Source organism: Acanthopagrus latus, unplaced genomic scaffold (genome assembly GCF_904848185.1).
Source record: "Acanthopagrus latus isolate v.2019 unplaced genomic scaffold, fAcaLat1.1, whole genome shotgun sequence".
Classification (NCBI taxonomy): domain Eukaryota; kingdom Metazoa; phylum Chordata; class Actinopteri; order Spariformes; family Sparidae; genus Acanthopagrus; species Acanthopagrus latus.
In genome coordinates, this window is record NW_023504084.1 from 181328 (window position 1) to 187327 (window position 6000).

The window sequence follows — 6000 nt, forward strand, 5'->3', positions numbered from 1 at the left end:
GCAAGCCGTTTTATTCACCCCGTGAGTTCGCTTCATTCATTCTGGTCGGTGTTTACATCCCGCCGCAGGCCAACGTGCAGGACACACAGCGCATGCTCGCCGACCAGATACTGTGTGTGGAGCGGACCAACCCGGACTCTTTGGTTATTGTCTCTGGAGACTTTAACAAAGGTAACCTCACTCACGATCTCCCTAAATACAGACAGTTTGTTAAATGCCCGACCAGAGAGGGGAAAATTCTGGATCACTGTTACACCACAGTCAGGGATGCTTATCACGCCGTCCCCCGTGCTGCACTGGGTCACTCTGACCACGTCATGCTCCACCTGATTCCTGCCTACAGGCAGAAACTAAAGCTCTGCAAACCTGTAGCGAGGACTTCAAAGACGTGGACCAGTGAAGCTGTGGAGGATCTCCAGGCGTGTTTGGACTCTACTGACTGGGATGTGTTCAGGACTGCTACCAACAGTCTGGATGAGTACACAGAGGCTGTGACGTCATACATCAGCTTCTGTGAAGACTGCTGTGTTCCAACACGGACCAGGGTGAGTTACAACAATGACAAATCCTGGTTCACAGCCAAACTCAGACAGCTAAGGCTTGCAAAGGAAGAGGCCTTCAGGAGTGGGGACAAAGACAGATTCAAAGAGGCGAAGTACAAGTTTAGCAAGGCGGTGAAAGAGGCTAAACGACAGTACTCTGAGAAGCTCCAACACCAGTTCTCAGCTAACGACTCTGCGTCTGTCTGGAAAGGGCTCAGGCAGATCACCAACTACAAGCCTAAAGCCCCCCACTCCATTAACGACCGACGCCTAGCCAACGACCTGAACGAGTTCTACTGCCGCTTTGAAAGACAAAGGGACAGTCCTGACACCATCCCCCACGACACCTCCCAACAGCTCCAGCTCCAACTCCAGTCACCTCCACCAATGCCCACCTTAATGGGCCCCCCCTCCCCACCCTCCTCAGTGACGACTCTTTCCATCCATGAGAGGGACGTCAACAAACTCTTCAAGAGACAGAACCCCCGGAAAGCTGCTGGACCGGATTCGGTCTCCCCATCCTCCCTGAAGCACTGTGCTGACCAGCTGTCCCCAGTGTTCACAGACATTTTTAACACCTCGCTGGAGACCTGTCACGTGCCAGCCTGCTTCAAGACCTCAACCATCATCCCTGTCCCCAAGAAGCCAAGGACCACCGGACTTAATGACTTCAGACCCGTCGCCTTGACCTCTGTGGTCATGAAGTCCTTCAAGCGCCTTGTGCTCTCACACCTCAAGGACATCACCGACCCTCTCCTGGACCCCCTGCAGTTTGCCTACAGAGCCAACAGGTCTGTAGACGATGCTGTCAACCTGGCCCTCCACTATATCCTCCAGCACCTGGACTCTACAGGAACCTACGCCAGGATCCTGTTTGTGGATTTCAGCTCTGCTTTCAACACCATCATCCCAGCTCTGCTACAGGAGAAGCTCTCCCAGCTGAACATGCCTGACTCCACCTGCAGGTGGATTACTGACTTCCTGTCTGACAGGAAACAGTGTGTAAAGCTGGGAAAACACATCTCCGATGCACAGACTATCAGTACCGGATCCCCCCAGGGCTGTGTTCTTTCTCCTCTGCTCTTCTCCCTGTACACCAACAGCTGCACCTCCAGTCACCAGTCCGTCAAGCTCCTGAAGTTTGCGGACGATACCACCCTCATCGGACTCATCTCTGATGGTGACGAGTCCGCCTACAGGTGGGAGGTTGACCACCTGGTGACCTGGTGCAACCAGAACAGCCTAGAGCTCAATGCTCTAAAGACAGTGGAGATGGTTGTGGACTACAGGAAGAACTCAGCCTCACCTGCCCCCATCACCCTCTGTGACTCCACTATTGACACTGTGGAGTCTTTCCGCTTCCTGGGAACAATCATCTCCCAGGACCTCAAGTGGGAGCTGAACATTAGCTCCCTCATCAAGAAAGCACAGCAGAGGATGTACTTCCTGCGGCAGCTGCAGAAATTCAGTCTGCCGAAGACAATGATGGTGCACTTCTACACAGCCATCATTGAGTCCATCCTCACCTCCTCCATCACCATCTGGTACGCTGCTGCCACCGCCAAGGACAAGGGCAGGCTGCAGCGTGTCATTCGGTCAGCAGAGAAGGTGATTGGCTGCAACCTCCCGTCTCTTCAGGACCTGTACACCTCCAGGACCCTGAGGCGTGCAGGAAAGATTGTTGCTGATCCCTCCCATCCCGGTCACAAACTCTTTGAGACACTCCCCTCTGGCAGGAGGCTGCGGTCCATCAGGACCAAAACCTCACGCCACAAGAACAGTTTCTTCCCGTCTGCTGTCAGCCTTATCAACAAGGCCTGAATCCCCCCTGACACTCCTCACACTCCACCTCTACCACTGACTCTACTGTCACACTGACAGTACCATAACTTTATGCGTTACATTAATGCTCACCTTGAACATCCTGTTCATTTGCACATTTTCATTTGCACATCATTCTTGTAATTGTTCACTGCCAGCTGGTCTGCTCCTTTTATCCTTTTACCCAAAAAACAGATTGTGTATATATATTTATATTGTATAGTTATATTTTCTACTTTTTAAAATAGTTTATATTGTTAATTTGTTATATTTTCTATTCTTTAAATAGTTTATATTGTCAATTTGTTATATTTTCACTTAATAGTTATTTGATGCATGCACCAATATCACCACAACAAATTCCTCGTATGTGTAACATCGTACTTGGCAATAAAGCTTTTTCTGATTCTGATTCTGATTCTGATTCGGAAAAAGGCAAGAGACTAAAACATAAAAGCATAAAGGCTAAAAAGGCAAGAGACTAAAACATAAAAGCATAAAGGCTAAAAACTTGAGAGACTAAAACATAAAAGCATAAAGGTTAAAAACTTGATGCAAGTCAAGGCAAGTTTATTTTTATAGCAAAATTCAGACACAAGGCAACTCAAAGCAGTGGCAACTAAAAGCAGTGGCAAAACGAAATGTTTTAAGTCTTGATTTAAAAGAGCTGAGTGTTGGAGCAGACCTGCAATTTTCAGGGAATTTGTTCCAAATATGAGGCCCATAGTAACTGAATACTGCTGCTCCATGTTTAGTTCTGATTCTGGGGACTGAAAGCAGATTGGTGCCTGACGATCTCAGAGGTCTGGATGGTTCATAATGCGGCAGCAGATCAGAAATGTAAACATTCAATGCTTTATAAACCAACAACAGGATTTTGATAGACAGGAAGCCAGTGTGAAGATCTAAGAACTGGAGTGATGTGATCTACTTTCTTGGTTCTTGTTAGGACTCAAGCAGCAGCGTTCTGAATCAGCTGCAACTGTCTGATGGAGTTTATAGGGAGTCCTGTAAAGACACCATTACAGTAGTTGAGTCTGCTGAAGATAAATGCATGAACAAGTTTCTCCAAATCCTGCCGAGACAGAAGTCCTCTTATCCTGGATATATTCTTGAGGTGATAGTAGTTAATATGGCTGCTGAAATTCAGGTCTGAGTCCATAATTACACCAAGGTTTCTGGCTTGGCCTGTAGTTTTCAATGATACAGACTGAAGCTGAGCAGAGACTTTAAGTCGTTCTTCCTCAGATCCAAAAACAATTATTTCAGTCTCATCTTTGTTTGACTGGAGAAAACTCTGACACATCCAATCACTGATTTGTTCAATGCATCTACTCAGGGTATGTATGGGATTACAGTCCCCTGGTGTTATGGTTATATAAATTTGTGTGTCATCTGCATAACTACGGTAGCAAATTTCATTGTTTTCCATTATCTGAGCTAGAGGAAGCATGTAAGTGTTGAATAGTAGAGGCCCCAGAATGGAGCCCTGGGGTACTCCGCTTGTCATTTTCATCCATTCAGATGTGTAATCACCAATAGACACAAAGTAATCTCTCTTATTTAGATAAGATTTAAACCAATATTGTGTTGTACCAGAGAGTCCAACCCAGTTTTCCAGTCGGTCCAGTGGTATATTATGGTCGACTGTGTCAAACGCAGCACTGAGATCCAGTAATAATAAGACCGCTGGCTGTGTTTGAATGAATGTCGTTGAGGACATTGACAAGAGTTGTCTCAGTGCTGTGATGTGGTCGCAATCCTGATTGGAAAACATCAAAACAGCCATTTATTATTAAGTAATTGTTCAGCTGTTGAGAAAGAGCTTTTTCAATCATTTTACTTAAAATTGGGAGGTTTGAAATGGGCCTATAGTCATTCATTACTGGATTTCTCTTCTTCAGGAGTGGTTTAATGACTGCAGTCTTCATGGCTTGGGGGAAGACACCTGAGAGAAGAGACATGTTAACAATCTGTAGCAGATCTGGAATCATGCAGTCTGAAACTTTTTTGAAGAACCCTGCTGGTAAAATATCCAGGCTGCAGGAGGAAGATTTCAATGTGAGGGACTGAAGCATAAAAGCATAAAGGCTAAAACAGCATAAAAGGAATTAAAATAATTCATAAATCAATTAAAAGCCATAACAACTGAAAGCCGCCTCCCCGTGCTTTTTTGAACTAACCTGTGGTGGTTAAAAGGCCGGTGCCGGAGGACCTCAGGGTCCGCGGGGGCTGATAGACTAAAAGCAGGTCAGATAGATAAGAAGGCCCAAGACCGTTAATACATTTAAAAACTAGTAAAAGAACCTTAAAATCAATCCTGAAACGCACGGGGAGCCAATGAAGCGACTTTAAAACCGGTGTAATGTGCTCCCGCCCTCTGGTCCTCGTCAGCACTCGTGCAGCTGAGTTTTGTAATAACTGTAGATTCGAAATGCTCTTTTTTGGAAGGCCAGAGAGCAGAGCATTACAGTAGTCTAAATGACAAGAGATGAAAGCATGCATCAGCACCTCCGTGCTGGCCTGAGAGAGAAACGGGCGGACTCTGGCTATATTCTTAAGATGGTAAAAACCTGTCTTTGTTATATTTTTGATGTGTGAAATAAAGCTGAACTCTTTTACAGATTGTGATGGTTTAAAATCCTTTAACTTTGGTAAAAGTTTCTCTTTCTGGCCTTCAGGACCAATGAGTAAATCCTCTGTTTTGTTCTGGTTGAGCTGTAGGAAATTTGCTGCCATCCATGTCTTGATATCTAAAATGCAGTTAAAAAGGACATCAATAGGCCCTGTGTCATCAGGAGACACAGCGATGTACAGTTGCGTATCGTCAGCATAACTATGAAAGCTGATGCCTCCTGATGACGTCCCCAAGGGGAAGCATGTACAGATTAAAGAGAGTTGGACCTAAAATTGACCCTTGGGGAACCCCACACTTTATTTTGTGGGTTTCTGAGGAACATGTATCCATACTTACAAAGAAGTGTCGGTCTGTGAGGTAAGAAACGAACCAGTCAAGAACAGTACCAGAGAGGCCGACCAGGTTCTTCAGTCTATTTAATAAAATGTGATGGTCTACTGTATCGAAGGCGGCGGTTAGATCCAGCAGTACCAAGACTAGTGCTATGGCTTATACTGATTGGTCTGCAATTAGATTTGAAATGTTTTCATGTGTGTGAGTCTGTGTGCTTTTCCAATTTTAGTTGTGTTTTGTATTTTAAATCGATGTGTTTTCCAAATGATCGCATGAGATTTCCTTTTTGAACAATGTGTCATGTAAAAAACAGTTAATTGTGTTTTGCAACAAGTGTGTTGGAGAATTTCAAACACAGTGCAAAGCATATGTGCATATGAGCAAAGCATAAGTTGGCGCTTTTGTTTAGGGCATGGTCACCAAAGTTAGAGGTTGTGATACTTAACACCCACTTTTAGTGTTTCAGCATTAGACAAAGACTGTAAAACAGGTCAGTTGTTCAGGACAATGCTTGCTGTGAAGCTGCAGAAATGTTTTGTCAACTATGAGACTACCAGCTTTCTTATTTTCTTATACTCTAACTGGGGCGGCAACAGCTCAGGACGTAGGGGCTTGGCTTGGGGGCGGTTGCTGGTTCAAGTCCCACTTGGACCACAAAAAGTATGA